We start from the raw sequence: 24911 nt of genomic DNA on the forward strand, positions 1-24911 counted from the left end.
AGCGCTCGACCCTTGCGGTGGGGTCCAGGGCCCGCCTTAGGGCCCTGGAAGCTCTGGGGTTCTAGACGCTCTCTAGTGCCCTCTGAGCCCTATTTTGGAGCATTTAACATGTTAAGAATTCCCACTTTTTGAACAAAAAAGGGGAAAATTGTGCACTTTTTAATGTTACATGTATGTTAATATTAGTAAGTTAGGGGACAATCAAAGATTAACAAAAAGCACAAAAGAAGCAATATTTTTCTTACCTTACTGGCTGGTACTACTGCTGCTTGCTTTTTCCATGGCAGCTTTGCTGAGTGACAGCTGTGTGGCTCTTTTAGCGCTTCTGATTATGTCTTTGCTGTATTCTCTCTGGGAGCAAGGGGTGCTATGAGCTAGTTTTTCAATTAAGAGAGCTTCCAGGGTTTTGACACTCAAATTGGGACGAAATTCAGTATGATTCTTCCGTACAAGACTGAGTGCCCGCTCACATGATGCGTTCGAATGAGGAATGACCAAGATTCCCTTCATCACTTTGCTCAAATTAGGATACTTCTTGGCACCAGTGCAGGGATCTGTGAGCTGTGAAATCCGATGCCACTGCTCATCCACTCTCACTGTCTCAGTAGCAATTGTAGCTATGGAGGCGTCTGCCTGGTAGTGAGCGAATTCACTCTCAAGACTGTCTATGTCACTATCACCGCCACTGAACAGACAGGGGAATTTCTTGATGAAAAACTCCACACAGTCAAACCCCACTTCTTGGTGTAGCTTAACATCCAGCACCTGAGCATGCTTGGCTAATTCATCATCTGGCGGCCAGGTTTTGAAGATGTAATTGCAGGCTTTCACATAATATGAGCGAACTGCACTGAAGAAACCTTGGATGTCTGACTCACTCAGAGTGAAGGTGGATTTCTTGAGACTCCTTTGTTCCCTTATATACAGTTTGGCATCGTTCCCAATCATGAGGTCCTCATCATTCTTCTGATTATTTCTGTCAGAGAAGGGTACATTTACCAGAGCAACCGATGACACCGATGGTTTCAAAAACCGTACGAAGATATCTTTCAGAAGACCATTCAATTCTCCGTGCAGGAGATGAATACAGGGTTCGTCTCTTTGGAGCAGAAGATTCCCCTTCTCAAAAAGCTTGTTAGCATATCGAAGGAAGAAACAATAGAGTTTTGTTTGTGGAGACAAGAACATCCTGTTGACACGTTTTTCTCTAGATTCCTGCACAGTGTTTGAGGAAGATGCGCTTTTAGTTGTAGAACTCGTCGTACACTTAGCCGCAGGGCGATCACACTTGCGTTTACTGCCAGCAGAAGAGGTCAGACTCGTAGTACCAGATCCAATTTTACGTTTGAGGAGAGAGCTTGAGGTAGGTGCAGCCAAGGAAGAAGACCTCTGATTCGAAGGTTTTGCTGAGCTTCTATCAAGTGATTTGGCAAAAGCAGAACTTAACTTGGGTCCTTCTTTGCCTGTAGATGGGACTATCACAGTCTTTCTCGACTCTGAAGGGATCTGCTTTGTAGATGAACGTGATGAAGGGCCGGTGATGCTACCTGCTCTCAGCATTGGTTTTGGTGCTGTCCCTGCTGTCTTCTTCGCAGCAGATACTGCAGTGGTAGTGGTGAATGCTGTTCCACTAGTGCTTGATCCTGCAGTGCCAGTACTGGCAGTAGATACAGTGCCGTCCTTCTTGCTCGTTGTTAGAGTCTTGGCTACAGTTGGTTGCATTTTTCTTCGTACTTCTTCTTTGAAGAAGAGGCGAAGTGGCTCCCACTGTTCAATCAGCCTGTCTAGGCACTGACCAAGGGACAGCCACCTTGTTGCGACATGCTTCAGAATCTTGTGTGTCGGGGCATCACAGAGTTCTTGCAGTGCTTTCACTCCTTTGACGCGTTTACTACTTTTGTCCAAGTAGTAGTAAATATCGATGAGAAAGTCATCTAATTCAATGGGTAAGGCCTGAGCCGCCTTCTTGGCCGTATTGTGCATCATATGGCAAGGGCATCCCATGATGTAGCACTCTGGATTTTGTTTGTGGATATAAGCAGCGACTCCTTTGTGCTTGCCCACCATGACAGAGGCATTATCAGCACAAAAGGAAACACAATTTCCCCACGGAATTTTCCTGTCACTGAACTCATGATCAAGCAGTTTGAAAATGTTTTCTCCAGTGGAATCTTGTTTGCACGCAGGCAAACTTAGCAAACCTTGCTTCACAATCCCAGCACTGTTGTCATAGTACGAAATCAGGACAGGATATAGCTGGGCCTCACCACTGTCATTGCTACCGTCTGTAGCTAGGCTAAATGGAGCTAGTCTTGCAATATCGGCAATAGATGAAGCAGTAACATTTGACAACTCACCAATTATTGCTGAAGTTTTTGTTCTTGCACATCCATACTTTGAAGCAACTTTTGAATCTGGAAACATCTTTTGAAATAGAGGTCCAGCATGATCTGAGACTGATATGGGCAAGTTATGTTCCACAATAAATCCACTAAAGAGAAGTTCCGCTCGGGTAACATCCTCTTCCTCGCTTGTCCCTTGTTTGGTGAAATAATTCAGAAGTGTACCGGTACTCGTGCTCGAAGATCTCTCCTTTGCAATGTCTGTGTGCCGTTTGCTTCCAACGTGCTTCCGAATATCATCGCGACCTCCGTGCTCAACTGAAATATCAACGCTGCATACTGTACAATACGCATGATGAATTCCTCTTTCAGACTTTCGAATACACGGGTATTGGAGACTGTATTCGGTCTTGTACTTCTGAGACCATTTCTTGGTCTTCGTAAGCTTCTTTTCTGCCATTTCGTAATCAACATCGAGGGCTTGAAGCATCGGTAACTTCGAAGTCGATGTTCCACAGCTGCAGCGCGACTCGTAGAACTCTAGCGGCTGTTAAACACCGCACGGTGGTCGCGACCGCCGGGCTGGTACGGGGCCCAGCTGCATGCAGTGAGCGTATCGCATGCATATACACTGTGCATACATACCGCATGCACTGTATTGCACACATACCGCATGCACTAAATCTCAGTGCATGATCGCATAAGCGAGATCCAGACCCAATGTTTCGCTGCTCCTCATTTGAATTTGCAATTTTTTACGTACAATTTGGAAGCAGCGAACGTTATGGAGTTACCACATGCTATACGTAGCAGACGATGCTTTTCATTCAATACTCATACTAGTACATTCTGATTAGTGAACAGTGCAAAAATATCAAAATTTCGGGAGGATAAGGATAGTGATCGTAAGGGCGGGAGTTTGGGTGAATTTTCGGAAGCCTCCCGATGAAATCGGGAGGGTTGGCATCTGTGCATTTCTTGATCCATTAAAGAATGGCTTCCACGAGGACACGAGTGGTCAACTCAAACCGACAACAACAGACATTCTCCCTGCACCAAAGGCAATTATCAAGATGATAAGGTGCCAGTGCAAGACAGAATGTTCATCACAGAGATGTTCCTGCAGGGCCAAGAACTTGACATGCACTGATCTTTGCATGTGCAGCACTTCGTGTGAGAATGACGAGGACTCAAACATTGAACGGCATGACCACGATAGTGATGATGACGTTGGCAATGATGAGTGACATTCGAGACAGTGATGCCAATTGGCTACAAACTCATATTTGACATTTAATAAGTACATTTCACTGATCACCATATTCTTGCGTTACTTGTTTCAAGATTTGAAAGCAATACATTAAATAAACTAATTTCACAAAATGATAGCCATTTCCATGGCAACCATTGCTCAAAATACAGATATGTTTATTCTATATTAAGAATTGTCCTCAAGTTAACAATTATGCATAATCAGTTGCTTGCTTGCGATTAATTTTGAATTTTCAGAGCTGAAATAAAAAAATGGGTTTTTACCCCAAAACGACCTATTTGACCACATTATATGCATTGAAAAAATGTGAAACATGGATTTTCTGTTTTCGTATTGTTTAAGCTTTCCAAAAATGTTGGTTAGCTACTCTCCAAAAAATTCCAACGAACGGCAAATTATGGACACAAGGAACGTGACTAGGAGGGAGAGACGACCTTGGCACACAACTGCGGCGTGCTGTTGGCCCCTCGTGAGCACAACCAATCGGCCAGCAGGAGTGAAGCCGTACACATTCAGTGATCACTGTACGCTGCTAGAGCTGGATTCTAGAGCCCTTCCTATTCACCGAAGGTAGAAGGAAGTTGTTTTCACCCCTTTCTGTCTTTGTGTGCAGGATGTCTCAAAGTTGTGCACAGCTTGGGTGTGTGACGAGGACAAACTGATTAGATTTTGCTGAAGATCCAGATCTGACGACTGGAATTTTTAAAGTGATTTTTCACCTTTGAGAGGTAAGGCAATGATGTATTGCATGATATCTCAATAAGGTGTGGACGGATTCAGATACAATTTGGTGGACAGGTTGGGTTTGTGACTATAATGAATATCAATTTTGGTGAAGATCCGAATCCAGATACGAGAATGATTTAATTTTTAAAGGTGATTCTACACCATTGAGAGATAGGGCCATAAAACGATTATATAGCATGATATTTCAAAAATGTATTGGGCCCGATATGTTCTCGTGGATCAGGCATTGCGTGGCGGAGGTATGCACTCTACCAAGTGCCCTTCGAGTTACTTTCACCACCGAAGGTGAAGGAGGTTGTTTTCTCCCCTTTCTGGGTGTTTGTGTACAGGCTATCCCAAAACGTTGCAGACAGATCCGGGTGAATTTTTGTGGACAGGTTCGGTGTGTGATAAGGACGAACTGATTAGCTTTTGGTGAAGATCCGGATCGGACTACGAGAATTTTTTAAGTGATTCTTCACCATTGAGAGATGGGGCTAAACTGCCATATAGTACGATATCTCGTAAGGTTGTGGACGGATTCAGATGAAACTTGGTGGACAGGTTGGGTGTGTGTGACCATAACAATTTAATTCGATTTTCGTGAAGATCTACGAGAATTATTTAATGTTTTCCAATTGATTCTTCAACATTGAGAGATGGGGCCAAAAATGATATTTCAAAAATGTATTGGGCCTGATATGTTCTCGTGGATCAGGCATTACGTGGTGGAGATATGCGCTCTACCGAGTTGCATTCTAGTTTTATACTGTATTTCTTTTGTCTACATATTTATAAGTCTGAAGACAAAGTGGATGTGGATGGGCTTTGCGTTTTCAGATGCTTTCTCGTTATTTGTTTCCTTTCCCATGGTTTTTCAAAATGGTGTGGCTTTTCAATACTCATTTCAACCGACTGTTTATTGGAGGTGAACGGACCTGGCTTCCACTGAAATAGTTGCAAACATATAAAGCTGTGTTGATTGACATGGGTTACGTCTTTTCACTGTATATGAAAGCTTTAAAACGTGCCAAAAGTATTTGCCTCTTTCAATATATTATCGTAAGCTCCAGTGTGTAATAGTTACAGCTTCATTTGAGACTATGATGACAAACAGAGCTGTTTAACAGATTGCAATATGGCTTGTGTTGCTGGAAATGAAGAGTCGATTTCCAATTCTGACGTCTCGGAAGCTCCAAATCGGTGTTCCTTTTGAAATACCTGCTGCTTGTTTCGTGAACTAAAATACAATAATTGATTTTATCCCCTTACAGGTCGTTGTGGTGAGTTGAAGAAATTTCACGGCACGCTCTTAAATGTTCCCAATAATTCTGGTACGTACTAGAACCCCATCTTTTTATGTTTATCTCGCCATTTATTTTTTTTGTATGTTCAGCACCAAGTTATTGATATGAAGGGTACAGCTTTGCTGCTAATATGTTGCCCAATTTTGATCAAGGAAAGAATATAAACACCTGAATAGCAGAACCCTATTGTCTTGTAATATTACTTTTCACTCGGCTACAAAAGCTTAGGCACGACTTTTTTTTTTTTTTTTCTGTTTTGGCCTAAACACTCTCCAGCTCTTACTGATGAACCTCTGGAGGTTTGACGGAAATCCGTTTCGCCATCTGTGAAAAATGGTTGCTCAGACAGACAAACATCTCTGTATATATTCCACCTTTGAACAAGTAAAATTAAACATTCAAATAAGTGAACTTGACCCAACCCCCACATCACTTTCAGCCAGGAGGTGGTGGGTCCATAGATCACATTAAGACTTTTTGGTATGGATTGTGTGGTCAGGGAGGTTTGATTCCACTTGCAACAGGATTTTTGTCAGAAGTAAGTCATCTTGTAAAGTGTGCATTGCGGAGGCAGAGAGTATAAACTATAAAGCAGCTAGAATAAGATTATGGTGTAAAAGGTGAGGTCAGGTTGAGGATTTCTGTGCACAAACCTCAAATGCACTCAGGAAAGCATTATGCGTTTTCCAAAGAACAGTGTTTTGGGCTGTTTAGCCAGTGGATCTCAGACCATGGTGGCAAAGTTGGCTATAGAGGGGTGGAAGGCTTTTTGTTTTTATTTTATTTTATATTTTTAATTGGGACCCTCCTGTGGGGCATGACCAGCAAACAAAGGTGCCGCCAACATTGGCAGGCACCCAATCATGGGACCTGTTGCCTTTGAAGGCATTCCTAATGTTTATGAGGACTGTAGCTACACTTGTGCTTGAAAGTTGGAATTTAACGACAGGCAAGTCAACATCTCTGCTCTTTCTTTCTGCTTTGGTCACTGCCCGATGAGGACATGTTGAAGTGATCGGGCAGCTCGCCATCTTTCCTCATCGTGCTCGCTTCTCATTGTCGTGCCTCACACTCCAAGCCGCACCCTGATTTGTGCCACATCATCCTGCAGCTGCATCCAGCTCATGCCAGCTTAAAGTCATTGCCGATTCCCCTTTCGTTGTGTGAATCTAGTATTTGTTGGCACAATTTGAGTGTTTGGCCATGGTTTCTATTGTCATAAGTTTGCTTGTCTCATCATCCTAATTTATGTCTAACTGCCAGATCTGTGCTGTTTATTTTGTGTTGTCTACCCTTTCCTTTGAATACTTTGTAAGTAACCCCTCTTTTAATGATGAGCATTTTCCCTACCTTCCTGCATGAAAACCGCCAGGTTCAGCCTAATTTGCGTGATCCTTGGAGGAAACCGTATTGGTGTTTGAACAGCGTTTCGGTCATTTATAGGGGTTTTACACCCATGTGTTGAGGGTCACTGATTTTGATGTACCCAATGAAATGATTCTTGGATGCACATTTTATTTCATTATACAAATTAGCTTTCACCATTTGAAAGAGCGATGCTTTAAAAAAATATATCTTTATTTATTTGCAGTTCAAGCATACATCATGGATAAGTGCTTCTTCAAACATTGTGGAAAAGAGAAATCCATAAAGCGCTTACCGTTGCCGGGCCAGACTGTGTTCATAAGAGTCCAGTAAGTTATCAGGTCGAGCAAACTTCGGCCGGATGGTCTTCATAAAAATCTCCAAAGAACACTTTTCAATGCTCGCTTCAATTTTTGGAGGTGAACGGACCTGGTTAATACAGTTCTCTACTGCAATATTTGCAAACATATAAAATTATTTTGGGTTGTAACATGGGTTGCTTCGTTTCACTGTATTTGAAAGCTTTAAAATGTGCCAAAAGTGTTTGTCACGTACTGTAAATGTATTTTTGTAGGCTCTGCCGTGTAGGAGTTACAGCTTCAGTTGAGATGATGATGACAAACAGAGCTGTTTAACAGATTGCAATCTGGCTTATGTTGCCAAAATGAAGAGTCGATTTCCAATTCTGATGTCTCAGAAGCTACAAGTAGGTGTTCCTGTTGAAATTCCTGCTGTTTCTTTTGTGAACTCTAATACAATTGATTTTATCCTCTTTCAGGTCACTGTGGTGAGGTGAAGAAAATTTAACGGACCACTCAAATGTTCCCAACAAATCCGGTACGTACCATAAAGTAATCCACCAATCTTTTTATATTCAGCACTGAGGTGTTGGTTATTGGTAACCAGCCGGACCACGGCTTGCTGCTAATGTGTTGCCAACTTGAGATAACGGAAAGAATATAAACGCCTGGAATAACACAACACAATTGTCTTTCTGGTTTTTAAATTCACAAGTAAATGCCAGCATATTGAACAGCTGAATGTTCCTTGCGAAGGCCAACGTACCTTTTGATGCAACATCCTATCAACAAAGCAATGTCAATAGGTTGGTCACAATTCTGTGTTCTTTTGTACACTTCTCTTGGTCACCTGTTCCCCTCCTGATTGCTGTTGGTTTATTGCCCTTCTCGCTTGTCTTCCAACAAGCAGCTAGTTCACCAGTATTAGAAATGATTCAATTGCATGTCACTCAGTGCTTGCTTGCCATTAATGGGCCCGTTTCATTCTGCAAAGCAAAGTTTTGCGCCCAGAGACCCGAGATCAGCATTTTCTTCCAGGAGTCTTTAGTACATCCTCCTGCAAAACGATAATGGTGTATTTTACATTGAGGAACACATGAACATTGCAACACATGCACTTTCAGATATCAGGTGGTAACCAAATGCTGTCATGTGAGTGCTGGGACAGGACAAAAATCTCACTGATCAATTATTCCACCTTTGAACAAGTAAAATTAAAATAAGTAAACCTGACAACCCCTGCATATCACTTCCACATGGACAATACCTTTTTAATTTCTAGGTTTTATGTGAGATGTTAATACCTTAACCACATATCGATCTTACTACTACTTTAATTCCAACTAGGGCTTTTTCATCCGGAGACATCATTGGACGTCTATTCGCTGTGGTGTCTCATCTGCATTGATTGCTGTCCAGGATATGCCCTATTTGTGGTAAGGCCAAATACAAACAAACATTTATTTCCTATTGCATGGCCAAAAAAAAATTGGGTCGGTTGGTAGAGAATTTTTTTTGACCTTTTTTTTTTTTGCCATGAATACATTCATATAACTCGATTAAAAATGTTTATTTTCCGTGGTGGTGGTGGTGGTTCACTCGACTTGCTTGCACTTTATTCTGTCTGAAATTTCTCCATATATTTAACAGTGCATGCATGCTGAAAATATGCATCGTTTATTAATATATTGTTGCGAATTCGCGCCCGTCGGCGTGCGGACGGCCACGTGACTCGAATCGCGGCACGTCGCCCGCCGGAAGGACAATTCTGTCGTGACCCTCTTGGACTAACGCTGGGAGCTAGTCCCGGGTGGGCCTTTCGGCCTCATCACGATCGTGCCAATCGGCCTCCCGCGTGGGATAGGGTTGTTCGCCAAACTCGACCCACCGAAGTACCCACGCGGATGGTAAACCAGGCGATCGCACCTCGCCGCAGGTCGACCCCGGACACGAGCCGCTTGGGCGGCCCGTTCCGTGCTATCGGGATAACCGAGTGGTGTTATCGTCGGCCTCGACAGTTCCGATTAATTATTGGGCGTATTAAGCCCACTACGTGAAGCAGGATGGAGAGTCAACAAAGGGAAGGACGCAGCGAAACTGGGAACAAGTTCACACAAGCACTTTATTCACATAGACACAGACACAAAGCACACATATACAGCCAAACAATCAGAATGCACAAAGCAAATGCAAGAAGAAAACAAAGGCAACGACGACGCAGAGCTACAACCGACTAAGACCGACACACGGCAACACTTACACAGTTCTACTTTACAAGACACGGCGCCACAAGTTCCATACAAAAAAACCCCCAAAAGAAATGGTGACTTCCCTTTTGGGCCGTCGAGTCCCTCTCCTACGTCCGTCGACGTGGTCCCGCCTGGCCACGACTCCGTGCCCTGGCGTGGGAGGCGAGTCCTCTCCTGCGTGCCTCGCGCCTGCACGTGTTGGCCGCTCAACGCCACGAATGGAGTGTTCGGCGCTATCCCAGCGCGGATAGAGGGGGGGGGGGGGAACGTGGATGCCCGAAATCAGGAGAGGGGAATGGCGGACGCTCCTTCCCGCCAGCGGGGTCTTGAAACTGCACCACAGCAGACCAGGCCAGCGGCCACCAGCAAGAGAAGAGGACGAGCGAGCCGGAAGACGGGAAGAGAGAAAGAGCAACCACGAAGAAAGAGCACCCACAAAACCGCTCCGCCCGTCTCCGACTTTTATATCCTGGAGCTCTGCCCTGTTGCTCCGCCCCGTTCTTTGCTCCACCCCCCTTCGAGGCGCTTCGAGAAAGGTCTCGAAGAGGGGCGTTCCTCCTCCCTGGCCGCGTCACACCGCGCATCCACCAATCGGGTGCCAGCTGCCCCCATTCCGCTTCTCCCTCACACCAAGCGCGGAGAAGAATGGTGCGAAAAGCCACCAAGCCCCTTGTTGGTTTTTGTTTGACATAAAAGACAGAAAAAGAAAAACGACTGACTCAAAGCGTCGCAGCCCGAATGAATCACATTAATTCCCTCTAAACAACGGGTTTGGGGCTAACTACACAGGTACTTAAGAGATACCTCACTTACGGGACCTGGATGGTGGTTTGCGAATTTCCACAGCCGTAACACTACCCGCTCCCCTTTTTACAGACACGTCCCGAGTCGTTAAATTCTCGTGTGCCATCATGTGTAGTTCTCCCCTAGTACGTTTTACCTTCGGATCCCTGAGTGCGACATTCATGGTATTCGTGTCCCCAAAATAAGTAACCTGAGGGCTGAGTAACTAACTAAACAAACCCACTCACACAGACGACTTGAATAAAATTGCCGGCGCGAGACAGACATGCCGGGGGCGCACTCATATTTACAGTACATCTTAACCTTAACCTTATAAATTTACACGACACCATGGCCCAGGATCAATGGACTCTCAGGGAGCAAAACGAAAGTTAAAAGAAAACCGGTGCATGGGCCGCCACAGCAGGCCCGTGTTGTAGCTACCAACAGGACAGTTTTCGCAGCTTGCAAACTGTTGCTCGCGGATCCTGGCGCGCATGTAAATGAACAGGGGGCGGGGGGGGGGGCAAAGCAAAATTGAACAGAACGGGGCAAAATGAACGTGGGCAGCAGGCATGGATCATGGCAAAGGCAGGCAAGGCATGGCAAAACGGCCACTGTAGCGAACAGCCGGCAGATGAACTGGCCGGCACAGGCCTTGAAGCACAGCAGCTGCGGACGATCCGGCCGGTACAGGCCTCGCAGAAAACAGCCTGCCAATGAAGTGGGCCAACACAGGCCTTGCAGTACAAACAGCCAGCCGATGAAGTTGGCCGGCCTTTGCCTTGCAGTGCAGTTTGATGGAGGGAGTGCGGTGGTGCTGGCCACTCAGAAGGCGGGCTCGGACCTGCCGACTGTCTCCCTCCCACCTATCGTCTTTGCCTGTCACTGTCAATACCCACTCCCTTAATTTGTAAAAACCCAATTTAGCCCCAATTAATTTTTTTTGGTTTTATTTTCTTTTTATTCCTCACGATAAATCGTCCCCTAACCCCCTTTACTGTCCTTGTTCGGCTAACCTATCTCGTCACTTAGCCTACTCCCAACCCCGACGTTCCCTTCCCGGAGGGGAACAAGGGAGAGCAAGCGTCCTGTGTCGAGGCCCAACTCAAGCCTCAGGATGGCCTCCCCAGACTTCAGCGATCTTTAACACAAAGTGGGTCCAGCGGCCCACAACGAGAGAGAAGGGATGGATGGTGCGGATGGGTACACTTCCAAATCTACCCTATCTATTTAACGGTGAAACTACCCCGGGGCTTTCAACAAGCGCCTCTCGCTTAAACTCTTGGTTCTATCAACCCAGATTCCCGTCGCCTGTGTTGGTATCCTCACAATTTCGGGCCTCGCCCGCCAACTTTCTTCCCGTGCCCTCACACGGTCTCATGGCTGGGACGCGTGGCAGGCACGACCCTCTGCCGATTCTCCAGCTATGGCACTACACTGCCTCCGAGCCTACCAGCTCCCTAAACACCGGAGAGTGCCCTCCCTGGCGACTCCCCTGAAACACTCACGTGGCAGGCTGGCTTCCCGGGCCCCTTTCCGAGGGTCACCCATGCCCACAACACTGCCCACGCGGCTAACGGCACCCCGGGCCCCCGCACCATGCGGGCGCACCCGTGCTCACTACGCTATCCCGGCCCCCCATGGGCCCTTGGCCTACCACGACCGACTAGCCCGGTGCACCCACTCAGCGATACTCACCTTTCGCAGCCACGCTCCCAGCCCGTCAACAGGGCTCCTGCACCCCTCCAAACGGGTTTCGAGCTTACACTCCCACCAACAACAAAACGACCTCCATTTTACTAACCCAATAACTCGCTCTACACTGACCCCAGGGTCCCTTGGGCAGGAATCACTCCTCCCCCCAATCACTCATCGCACCATGCATTCCACATTCGCTCCATACACACAGACCCACTGGCCTCACTCACTCAACATGTCTCCACACAACTCACCAACTCTTCAACACACACATTGCCGAACTCTGCCATCCTGCTGACTACATCCCCAAACTACCTCGTACTCCCACGTCATCCCTTACACTATAGCACGTTCCATTTAACACTTCGTAGCTAAGCTACGTCCCCTCTACACATTCAAAGTCTGTCACTGTCTCCGAATAATCCATTCCCCATCCTAAATCTCGACCAAAACCCCTCTACCTATTCCATTCCACGGACTCCATGAGGACTTACCCCTGCCCCATGAAGTCTGTCTAACTAAGCTAACCCTTCCCCCTAACTAGATTCCATCCTGTGCCCAGGCCAAGGGGGTCTTCCACCCCTTGCCTGGGAATCCTGTCGACCCGAAAGCGAGGCTTGCTTTCGTGAATTTTTTTTCCAATTACGCGCTGCACCAGCACGGCAACTCGCAGCTCGCGCACTTTGCACCTGCCCGTGACGTCATGCAGCTGCACGCGTACCTCGTCCCTCTTGGACGGTACCATCCGGCAGGGATTCACCCTCCTGCCGGATTCCAACCACACGTGCAGCCATGACGTCACCGTGCGCACCACAAAAGCAAACCTCGCACTCCGAGGGGCTCCCCACGCGAGCACATGTGCTCTGCCCGTTGGAGCCTAACATGCGCTCGCGTGGAGAACCCGTCCGGTCCAAATTCGTTTACCTGCCCAGACTTTGTCCGTCCGCGGGATCAGCAAATCCACCGCTGGAGTTTCCGGACCGGGCTTGACTCCCGCAAGCGAGCACGTGGCGGCCTCGTGCGTTGCACGGCACGGACCTTGCGCTCGCTGCTGGGTGAACCCGGCTCGGTGTTCACAATAGCTACAGCCGCTACTCGGCCTGTGTCTCTGTCGCCGTCTCCGTCGCCATTCAAACCACGCACACCTGCGTGTTACGACGCTCACTCTCCATTCCATCAAACTCACATTCACACCGGAAGACGCGGCTGCATGCTCACGCATGCCGACCGACATCTCCCTCACATACCGCTCTCTCACACACGGTCTCCCTTGCACTCGGCCGTTCACTCACGCATGCCATTTCCCTTGCACACGTGGTTCCATTCTCACACAGCCGTTCACCCACACCCATGGCTCCTTCCACACACGGTGCCTCATCCACACACGGCGTGCTGGGAGGCACGCACTTTGGCACACTTGCCCCCACACCACTCACACACGGGGTCGCTTCCACACACGGTGGCGCACTCACACCTTGCACCACACACACCGGGACAACCCCACCGGGATTAGTGCCACGCCAAGGGTTTCTGGGGCCTCTGTACCCCCCAAGCTCGGCGTGCACCCGTTCGCAGCACCCATCCTCTCGAACTCGCTAAGCACGACCGAACCCACCTGGTCGTAAACCGCTTCAAGGGGGAATACTCCCTCCCCTCGTTCCTGGAGGAGGCTATCCAACTGCTCGCACCGGGCCACAAAACAGTCCGCCAGCTCCCCCTCATGGTCCTCCACTACCTCCGTGTGTGTGCTCATTCTTAACCTCGTCCAATTCACCCTCTATCTCCCACGTCTCTGCCAACTCGGTCACCTCTTCACCCTTTACCTCCCTTGTCTCAACTATTATTTCCGTCTCTTCCCTTGTTATCTCCCTCGTGCACGTCTCCATCACCCCAATTAGTTTTTCCCTCTCGGTCACCGTCACTTTTTCCGTCACCTTTACACTTCTCGCCCAACACGTCCCCCGTATTATTTTCTCCTCACCCACCTCCCTTGCGGGCCTGACAACCGTTGCACTCCCTCCCAGCTCGTTCGCTCCCACACGTGGCGTCGCCATTACGCACTCCCCTGTTATTGCCTTCATGGCCACCTGCAGGCTTCGGCCCATTTGCTGCATCTCACCCCGCATTTCTTTCATTTCTTCCTTCATTCCGTTCTTCACCTGTTGTAAATTTGCATTCATTTGATTATTCATCCTGCACACATTTGTTTTTATTTCATTCGTGCTCGTTTCCATCTTCTTATCCATTTCGTTCATTTGTTGTGTATTTCCATCCATTTTTTTATTCATTTCGTTCATTTGTTGTGCATTCGCTGTTATTGCCTTCAGAATCCGGTCGAGTGCACTCGGTTCGACAAGGATTGGGGGGTTTTGGCGGAGAGGGGGAGGGGAGGTGTCATACGCCGCGGCCTCTGCCGCTGCGCCCATTTCGGGCTCTGGGTTCAGTTGGGGGGTTCTTGTTCCTGCACAACCAACATTTCCTGCTCGGGGTCTCCATCCTGGGCCATGGATTCAACACATTCTAAATCCATTTCTAATACCCCCGGCTCCTGCTCGCCTTGAGACACCATCTTATTTCTCGTAAGGGGTTAATTTTAAATCGCTCGTAATTTGGAGGGAATCGGGGGTCGCTCCTCTCACCCCTGAACCAATCCCCGTGAATTTAGCTTGGAGGCGGGAGGGATTCGAATCCCACTCCCGGACACCAGTGTTGCGAATTCGCGCCCGCCGGCGTGCGGACGGCCACGTGACTCGAATCGCGGCACGTCGCCCACCGCACAGACAATTCTGTCGTGACCCTCTTGGACTAACGCCGGGAGCTAGTCACGGGTGGGCCTTTCGGCCTCACCACGATCGTGCCAATAGGCCACCCGCGTGGGATAGGGTTGTTCGCCAAACTCGACCCACCTAAGTACCCACGCGGATGGTAAACCGGGCGATCGCACCTCGCCGCAGGTCGACCCCGGACACGAGCCGCTAAGCGGCCCGTTCCGTGCTATCGGGATAACAGAGTGGTGTTATCGTCTGCCTCAACAGTTCCTTTATTTAGCACTTTATTTAGCCTCAACAAGCACTTTATTCACACAAAGCACACATATACAGCCAAACAGAATCAGAATGCACAAAGCAAATGCAAGAAGAAAACAATAAAGGCAACGACGACGCAGAGCTACAACCGACTAAGACCGACACACGGCAACACTTATACAGTTCTACTTGACAAGACACGGCGCCACAAGTTCCATACAAAAAAACCCCGAAAATAAATGGTGACTTCCCTTTTGGGCCGTCGAGTCCCTCTCCTACGTCCGTCGACGTGGTCCCGCCTGGCTGCGACTCCATGCCCTGGCGTGGTAGGCGAGTCCTCTCCTGTGTGCCTCGCGCCTGCACGTGTTGGCCGCTCGACGCCACGAACGGAGTGTTCGGCGCTATCCCAGCGCGGATAGAGGGTGGGGGGGAATCGTGGATGCCCGAAGTCGGGAGAGGGGAATGGTGGATGCTCCTTCCCGCCAGCGGGGTCTTGGAACCGCACCACAGCAGACCAGGCCAGCGGCCACCAGCAAGAGAAGAGGACGAGCGAGCCGGAAGATGGGAAGAGAGCAAGAGCAACCACGAAGCAAGAGCACCCACAAAACCGCTCTGCCCGTCTCCGACTTTTATATCCCAGAGCTCTGCCCTGTTGCTCCGCCCCGTTCTTTGCTCCACCCCCCTTCGAGAAAGGTCTCGAAGAGGGGCGTTCCTCCTCCCTGGCCGCGTCACACCACGCATCCACCAATCGGGCGCCAGCTGCCCCCACCCCGCTTCTCCTCCCTCACACCAAGCGCGGAGAAGAATGGTGCGAAAAGCCACTGAGCCCCTTCTTGGTTTTTGTTTGACATAAAAGATAGAAAAAGAAAAACGACTGACTCAAAGCGTCGCAGCCCGAATGAATCGTATTAATTCCCTCGAAACAATGGGTTTGGGGCTAACTACACAGGGACTTAAGAGATACCTCACCTACGGGACCTGGATTGTGGTTTGCGAATTTCCACAGCCGTAACTATATATATATATATATATATATATATATATACACACACACACATGAGGTGTGTTCAAAAAGTATCCAAACTTAAATTTTTGTGCGTAAACAAATGAAGGTCGGGAGGCGTGGTTTGGTGCATGTATGTAGGCGATCCTAATTCGTATGTGTGAATATTTTCCCACCTGCAGAAGCTGTCAGTCGCTGACAGACCGCCGATGAGTGAGGAAGTGTAAGTGAGTGCCGTCGGATTTTCGTTTTTGACAAAATGACAGATCACTGTCTTGAAGTTGGGATCGCTGTTCAGTCTCCAGCATGTCCTGTGCGATCTCCAAAAGGAGTTGCTTCTGCTCGATCGTTAGCAGCTTTGGCACGAACTTCGCCGAGATTCTTCTTAAGCCCAAATCCTCAGTCACAATGGAATTAACGGATGCAATGCTGATGCCCGCAAGTTCTCTGATCATGATTCGACGATCCTGCATCAACAGGGTCCTCACTTGGTCAATGACTATCTCATTTCGGGATGTTGAGGGCCCACCGGAACGTGCTTCACTTTCCACTGATGTGCGACCATCGTTGAAGCGGTTTTACCACTCTTATCTGTGTGGTGCCCATTGCTTCGTTCCCGAAGGCCTGTTGAATCTTGCGGATCGTTTCCACTTGGGAATCGCCAAGCTTTACACAAAATTTTATGCAGTAGCGTTGTTCAAGTTTTTCCGTCATTTTGTCAAAAACAAAAATCCAACGGCGCTCACTCACACTTCCTCACTCATCAGCGGTCTGTCGGTGACTGACAGCTTCTGCAGGCGGGAAAATATCACTCATACGGATTAGGATCACCTAAATACGTGCACCAAACCACGCCTCCCTCGCTTCATTTGTTTACGCACGAAAAATTAAGGTTGGATACTTTTTGAACACACCTCGTAGATATATATATATATATATATATATATATATATATATATATATATATATATATATATATATATATATATATATATATATATATATATATATATATATATATATATAATATGCAGTGGGGAGAACAAGAATTTGATACTGCCGATTTTGCAGGTTTTCCCACTTACAAAGCACGTAGAGGTCTGTAATTTTTATCATACGTTCATTTCAACTGTGAAAGACGGAATGTAAAACAAAAATCCTGAAAATCATTGTATGATTTTTAAATAATTAATTTGCATTTTATTGCATGAAATAAGTATTTGATCACCTACCAAACAGTAAGAATTCTGGCTCTCACAGACCTGTTAGTTTTGTCTTAAAGAAACCCTCCCATTCTCCACTCATTACCTGTATTAACTGCATCTGTTTGAACTTGTTATCTGCATAAAAGATAGCTGTCCACACTCAATCAGACTCCAACCTCTCCACAATGGGCAAGACCAGGGAGCTGTCTGTCTAAGGGTATCAGGGACAAAATTATAGACTTGCACAAGGCTAGGATGGGCTACAGGACAAGAGGCAAGCAGCTTGGTGAGAAGGCAACAACTGTTGGCACAATTATTAGAAAATGTAAGAAGTTCAAGATAACAGTCAATCTCCCTCAGTCTGGGGCTCCATGCAGGATCTCACCTTGTGGAGCCTCAATGATAATGAGAAAGGTGAGGGATCAGTGTAACTACATGGCAGGACCTGGTCAATGACCTGAAGAGAGCTGGGACCACAGTATCAAAGAAAACCATAAGTAACACACTACGCAGTCATGGATTAAAATCCTGCAGCGCACGCAAGGTCCCTCTGCTCAAGCCAGTGCATGTCCAGGCCTGTCTGAAATTTGCCAATGACCATCTGGATGATCCAGAGGAGGAATGGGAGAAGGTCATGTGGTCTGATGAGACCAAAATATAGCTTTTTGGTTTAAACTCCACTCGCCGTGTTTGGAGGAAGAAGAAGGATGAGTACAACCCCAAGAACACCATCCCAACCGTGAAGCTTGGAGGTGGAAACATCATTCTTTGGGGATGCTTTTCTGCAAAGGGGACAGGACGACTGCACCGTATTGAGGGGAGGATGGATGGGGCCATGTATCGTGAGATCTTTGTCAACAACCTCCTTCCCTCAACAAGAGCATAGAAGATGGGGCGTGGCTGGGTCTTCCAGAATGAGAATGACACGAAACACAGCCAGGGCAACTAAGGCGTGGCTCCGTAAGAAGCATCTCAAGGTCCTGGAGTGGCCGAGCCAGTCTCCAGACCTGAACCCAATAGAAAATCTTTGGAGGGAGCTGAAAGTCTGTGTTGCCCAGCGACAGCCCTGAAACCTGAAGGATCTGGAGAAGATCTGAATGGAGGAGTGGGCCAAAATCCCTGCTGCAGTCTGTGCAAACCTGGTTTACAACTACAGGAAACGTCTGATCTCTGTAATTGCAAACAGGTTTCTGTACCAAATATTAAGTTCTGTTCTGATTTATCAAATACTTATTTCATGCAATAAAATGCAAATTAATTATTTAAAAATCATACAATGTGATTTTCAGGATTTTTGTTTTAGATTCCATCTTTCACAGTTGAAGTGTACCTATGATAAAAATTTGACCTCTCCGTGCTTTGTAAGTGGGAAACCCTGCAAAATCGGCAGTGTATCAAATACTTGTTCTCCCCACTGTGTGTATTGTTAGGAATTGGCGCCCCGCCGGCGTGTGAACGACCGCGTGTAGCCAATAGTGGCCGCTTCGCCCACCAAACGTGCAATTCAGTCGTGACCCTCTCGGAACAACGCTGGGAGCTAGTCACGGGTGGGGGTTTAACCCCACCACAACTCGGTCCGCATTCTACCCGCGTGAAATAGGGTCTGATCACCGAATGGTCTATTTACCTAAGTACCCGTGCGGATAGCGTACCGAGGAGTTGTACCACGCCACAGGTCGACTCCAGACACAAAGCGCTTAAGCGGCTCGTTCCGTGCTACAGGGATAACCGAGCGGAGTTATCGTCGACCTTGACGGTTCAGATTAGTTACCGGGTGTTTTAAACCCACTACCAATCCCTTATGTGATGCAAGATGGAGATTCAAACAAAGGAAAGGACGCAGCGAAACGGGGAACAATTGGACCAGCACATTTATTCCGCGCCACACGGCAGCACGGAAGGCACGTCTATTAGTCAAGCAAGAAACACAATAAAAGCAAGCGAAGAGACACACGCAGATCTACAACCGAATAATGCAATTCACACGGCAACACTTATAACAGTTCTACCTCACCAGACTGGCGCCACACACACACACACACACACACACACACACACACACACACACACACACACACACACACACACGTTTACACAGAACCCAAAAGAAATGGAAGTCGCGACTTCGCTTAGCGCGTCTTCAAGCCCTTGGCGACCGTAACTCCGAGTCCCTCCGGCGTGGTCCAATAGGCTCGTGCCTCGCGCCTGCATGTGTCGTCCGCCCGACAGGGACGAATGGACAGAACCTCCGACCAGGAACAATCACCACAATAGATGAAACTAACCGTGAAAAGACCGATCTACAAAGCAGTCCTCGTGCGCGTTTGACTCGGGCACCGCCATTTTGAAACTCACTGACGTAACACGTGGGATTCAAAATGGCGGCGCCCGAGTCCAAATAGTCAACAAAAATCATAGGGTTGCATATAAAAGCAATGGGTCGGTAGGAAACCGGAAACAAACAAACTCCTTTTTTTGTTTGGCCTTAGCTGGAGCTTGATTAAATAGCGGTGGTATTGCAATCCTAGAAAAATAAGTCGTTTTCTTAAATATTTTTATTTTTAAAGAAACTTAAATGTGCAAAACAATGGCTTGCCATTAATTTGTATTATGTATGCAGTGAAATCTGTCGGTTAGCATATTGTTACGAATTCTCGCCCGCCGGCGTGCGGACAGCCGCTTTTAGCTGTACGCCCACCGGATGGACAATTCAGTCGCGACTTTCTTGAACAACGCCGAAAACCAGTCACGGTGTGCTCCAAGCACACCACAACCTTGTCTGCACTCAACCCGTGCTACAGGGTCCGATCGCCAAATAATCGATTTACCTAATTATTCGCGTGGGTAGATTGCCGAGAGATTGTACCTCAGCGAGGCCTGCTTGGACACGAGCCGCTTAAGCAACTCGCTCCGTTTTGGGATAACCGAGCGGGGTATTATCACGAGGCCTCGCTGGACCCGATTCTATTATCTGCTATTTAAAAGCCCACTATATTCCGAGGGCAAGATGGTAGTTCAATTGGGGAAAATGACGCGACGAACAGGTCAACTTTTAAAGAATCACATTTATTCACACACATTCAAGCAGGCACGTATACAGCCAACAAAAGCGATGAATGCAAAACACGCATGCAGTTATGCAATGGATGGGGGCAGGGACAAGACGCGAGCAAGACAAAGCGCTACGACCGTCTTATGTACAGTTACTTGTACAATTCTACTTGAATGACTCGGCACCACAACTTCATACAAAGAAAAGCAAGGAAAAAAAAACCCCCCTCAAAGACAAGGGGGTCGACTGGACCTCTCGGGGTCTTTATGTCATGGAGCTTTGAGGACCGAAGGAGCTCCAAGAGGCCGCGCCAGGTTACCTTCCTCGCTGGGGCAACCCGCGACGTTCCGTCCCCACTGCAGCTAGCGTAACCGCGGCTTGGTGATTCGGGCCCCAGCCGGCAACGCCTGAGAGGAACGAACGGGTCTTTGCTCTTTCTGAGTTGATGCTCTTTAAGAACCCATCCGTCCCTCAGCGATGCTCGGACTGTTCCGAAGCCCGATCACCTCAGACCGTTCGGTGCTGGTTGGCGAGCTCGCACACGAACACGCAGCTCCGTGCGGCACAGCAGGCTTGGCCGTGCTCCCACCTCGCGTCTCCTCCGCTCTCCTCAGCTTCTCCCCGACTGCAGGCTTCAGGCTCCAGGCGCTCCAGACCCCGACAGACACTCCACCGACTGACCCAAGACTGGCGTTCCGCTCGCCCTTTTAAACGGCCCGAGACGAGATCTGATCGCTGCACTCTCAACTCTGACCCCCACGAGCTCCACCCTTCTCGCTCTCTTGATCCGAATCTCGGACGAAGCTTGCACAGAGCGGACGTGCGCGAGATCACCGACCCGCGCGGAGAGCGGACCCCCCCCCCCCCCCGTCTGACTGCAGCGATGCCATTCGATGCGGACTCGCCGTGGCTGGCGCTAAGATGGCATCGCTTCGGAGATGAAGGTGAGGTGACGTTGTTCGTGTTGATTTATCGGGGGAGATGTGGATTAGGAGATGGTGAGGAGATGTCGTTGTTGTGAAGGTGGTTTTGGAGAGGGTGGTTGGTGGTTGGTATAGTGGAGACTGTGGTTGGTGTGGTGGAGGTGGTTGGCGTGGTGGATGTGGTTGGTGGTTGGCGTTGGAGGTGGTTGATGAGAGCGATGTTGGTGGTAGAGGTGGTTGTGGAGAGGGTGGCTGGTGGTTGGCGTTGTGGTTGGTCCAAAATAACGACAGAAAAGAAAAACGGCTAACTGAAGATTCACAGCCCTGTTACACGAATAATTCCCATTAAACAACGGTGGGGAAATCTATCTGAACACAAACTTATCGGCATAACTGATCTGAGGACCTTTATGGTGCTCTGCAAATTTCCACAGCCGTAACAATATTATAGTCTGGATGTGCCATCCATTAAACTTTTATTTCCCACCTTTCATATCGTCAAAGCTTGGATATAACGAAATTGAGTGATGCCACCTTTTCACCATTGAGCATTTTCCTAAAAGTCCATTATTTTGCATTGCCATAAACAAAAAATGATTATTTTGCATATCTTCATTAGGAAACATCCTAACACCATAAACGAGGTGTCTGAACCCATGTTTTGTGTTGCTGTTTTTAATGAAGCCATTCAAATAATTATTGTTTTTCTTCTTTTTTTGCAGTTCAAGTTTTGCAGTTCAATACTGGATGAGTGGTTCTTCAAACCTTGTGGAAAAGAGAAAGGACTGAGCATTTCTGAGCCAGACCATGTTTGTAAGAATATCAGGTGAAGCAAACATCTCCAGGATAGTCTTCAAGAAAATCTGAAAGATGAGCTGACGACGAAAATCTTAACAGATGCTGTAGAGACGGTTTCCTCTTACGCATCACGGTCTCGCATTTCAAAGTTATCTGAAATGAATTCATGCTGATTGAGTGTCTGAGGAAGCTTTGTCAAGTAAACGTTATCGCTGTTCAGAGCAGCCATAATTTGACTTATGAAAATTCCTCTTTTGTGGTGTAGTCTTCAAAATAAACAAGGATAGAAAAATCCGAATCTGGCACCTTGTTGCACTTTGTAAGATGGCCACTCGCATTATCAAGACATTCAAACTATTTTCTTTGATATTTGTGATTCTCGGCAGGATGGTTTGGAACATCAGGTCAAGATGCAATTAATGGGAGCAATTGATCTACACGTGGCTGAGGCAAGATAATGTAGGGTTTTTTGCCACCTTTCAGCCGTGAGGTCGTCTGATAAACAGATTCATGAAGTTGAAACTGGGATCAATTCGACTGTTTCATCGATGAAAGCTAATCTGGAACTCCCTGTATGTATACGATATTTATCTTGCAAATGGTGGAAAATGCTCGCATGTTGTCATTGATTGATGTCTGTCAACATTTTGGTTTCCAGGTGGTAACTTGACCGGCTTGGCCAATTGACTTTAAATTGAACATTATAGTAGATGAGGATTCCTTTGTGGCATTATCTGTTTGCTTATTTTTCAATAAAATTTGGACATGTGAATTCTGTTGGTGGTGTTTCTTCCCCCCCCCACTCCCCAATTTCATGCTTCCAGAATTTTTTTCCAAGTCCATCAGGGAAACAAATTTTAAACATTACCTATTTTCAAAGTGAAGACATCCTCGATGTCCTGGCAATAAAGTTAATTTACATGCAACACTATATCTTGTATAAATTGCTTGATTTTTTTTTACGTCATTTCCCCACACAAAATTGTATGTGTATGTATTGTTATGGCTGTGGAAATTCGCATTACACCATAAGGGGCCCTCAGGTGAGATCTCCATAGGTACATGTGTAGTTAGCCCAAACCCGTTGTATAGAGGGAATTTATGTGATCTATCCAGGCTGCGACGCTTTGAGTAAGCCATTTTTCTGTTCTATCTTTTATTTCAAACAAACAGCATCTCAACAACCACGCCATCCCCACCACAGCACCAACCACACTACGACGCCACCTCCACCACATCATTGCTTCTACAACCATTCGCAAACACCACCACCTTCGCCTTTACCTTCACAACTTCATCGCTTCTACGGCCATTCCCAAACACCACCAGTCAACACCAAACGTCGTGTTCCCAGAGCCATTTGGCCATGGAGGCTGAACGCGTCTATCGGCGGATCAGGAACGCTTCACGCCCACTTCCCCTCCGTCCAATGGGCGAACGAGAGGCGGCTTAGCCCCGCCTCCAAGCACTTGTATGTGAAGTCCGTATATGCAAATTTTAGGATCAGGGGAGATTCACGCCCATTTTTGCCCGACCAATGGCTGACCGGGGGGGGGGGTGTGGCCCCGCCTCCAATCGCGTTCTGATCTGGGAATTTGCATATCGGCGCCTCCTGAGAGCTATAAAGGTGCGAGCGGAAGGCGACTGATAGAGTGTGGAACTGAGAAGGGAGGAGGAGAGTGTGGAACTAGGAGAGTGTCGTCAAGGAGTTGCTTTTGGAGACAAGGAGCGTTGCGTTGGTGGAGTTTAGTCGAGTCCGCACGGTGGAGCTGTGGGTGACTGGTCGGGGCAGGGGAGCTCGGGTCAAAGGCAAGGAAGACTGCAGTCGGCGACGAGGCTGCGGTGTGGGGGATCGCTCGTCTCTTCGCGGGACCCAAGCAAGCCAGCCACTCCCCTCCCCCAGGGCATCAACAATTTCCCCTTCCCCCACACTGAGATAGTGCAAAGGGGGGCCCCGTTCCTCCCCCACCCAAAACGTGGTGCCAACGAAACCCGCCAAGGGGCACGGAGTCGGGGCACAGCGGCGGACACTTTGTGGCGTGCCCGCCAACGAGTCATGAGGACGCGGGTAAGACCTCCCCGGTCTCGCGGACCTGGCCGCTCCTCTAGGTCCCACGCATATTTGGCCTACAGGCCTGTCTGCCTCCTTTCTTTTGCTTTTGTGTAAATGCGTGTTGGCGTCTGAAGTAAAACTGTGTAAGTGTTGCCGTGTCTATGCGTTAGTCGGTTGTATTACCTTTGCTTTTTGTGCATTCTGTATGTATATACGTGCTTTCCGTGTGTCGCGGAATAAAATGCTTGCTTGTTGAACTGTGCCCGTTTCGCTTCGTCTTTTCTCTATTGACTCTCCATCCTGCTTCACGTAAGGGGTTCGTAGTGGGTGCAACATCCCGGTAATTAATCGGAACCGTCAAGGCCGACAATAACACCGCTCGGTTATCACTGTAGCACGGAATGGACCGCTTAAGCGGTTCGTATCCGGAGTCAGCCTGTGGCGTGGTACGATTGCCAGGTCGACCATTCGCGCAGGTACTTAGGTCGATCGAATTTGGCGAGCAACCCTATCCTGCACGGGTGGGCAATTGGCACGATCGTGGTAAGGTTAAACCCCCACCCGTGACTAGCTCCCGGCGTTGTTCCGAGAGGGTCATGACAGAATTGTCCGTCGGGTGGGCGATGTGCCGCGATTCGAGTTACGTGGCCGTTCGCACGCCGGCGGGCGCGAATTCGCAACTATATATATGTATATAGTGTTATGGTTGTGGAAATTCACAGCACACCAGTCAGGTTCCCCAGAGGTCAGTTATTTCAGAAAGTGCACGTTTCAGGTTAGATTTCCCCACCGAAGTATAATGGGTC

General features: G+C 48.0%; 1 protein-coding gene and 1 long non-coding RNA gene across 14 annotated transcripts in view; one reads left to right on the top strand and one right to left on the bottom strand.

Moving 5' to 3' along the window:
* Positions 1-22824, top strand: part of LOC147019845 (uncharacterized) — a 57083-nt gene extending 34259 nt beyond the window's left edge. For all 13 annotated transcript variants that reach the window (XR_015061531.1, XR_015061532.1, XR_015061535.1 and 10 more), the window contains 6 exons: positions 4229-4343; positions 5616-5675; positions 7240-7342; positions 7792-7850; positions 8660-8748; positions 21977-22824. The gene's annotated coding sequence lies outside the window, so the exon portion shown is untranslated. The remainder of the gene's footprint in view (positions 1-4228; positions 4344-5615; positions 5676-7239; positions 7343-7791; positions 7851-8659; positions 8749-21976) is intronic.
* Positions 8000-24911, bottom strand: part of LOC147019847 (uncharacterized) — a 42512-nt gene continuing 25600 nt past the window's right edge. Inside the window, exon 2 of the long non-coding RNA XR_015061539.1 lies at positions 8000-8369. This is a non-coding gene — a long non-coding RNA (uncharacterized LOC147019847). The remainder of the gene's footprint in view (positions 8370-24911) is intronic.

The sequence above is a fragment of the Eptatretus burgeri genome, chromosome 9 (assembly GCF_056783735.1).
Source record: "Eptatretus burgeri isolate ZD-2024b chromosome 9, Ebu_testis_v1, whole genome shotgun sequence".
In the NCBI taxonomy this organism is placed as follows: domain Eukaryota; kingdom Metazoa; phylum Chordata; class Myxini; order Myxiniformes; family Myxinidae; genus Eptatretus; species Eptatretus burgeri.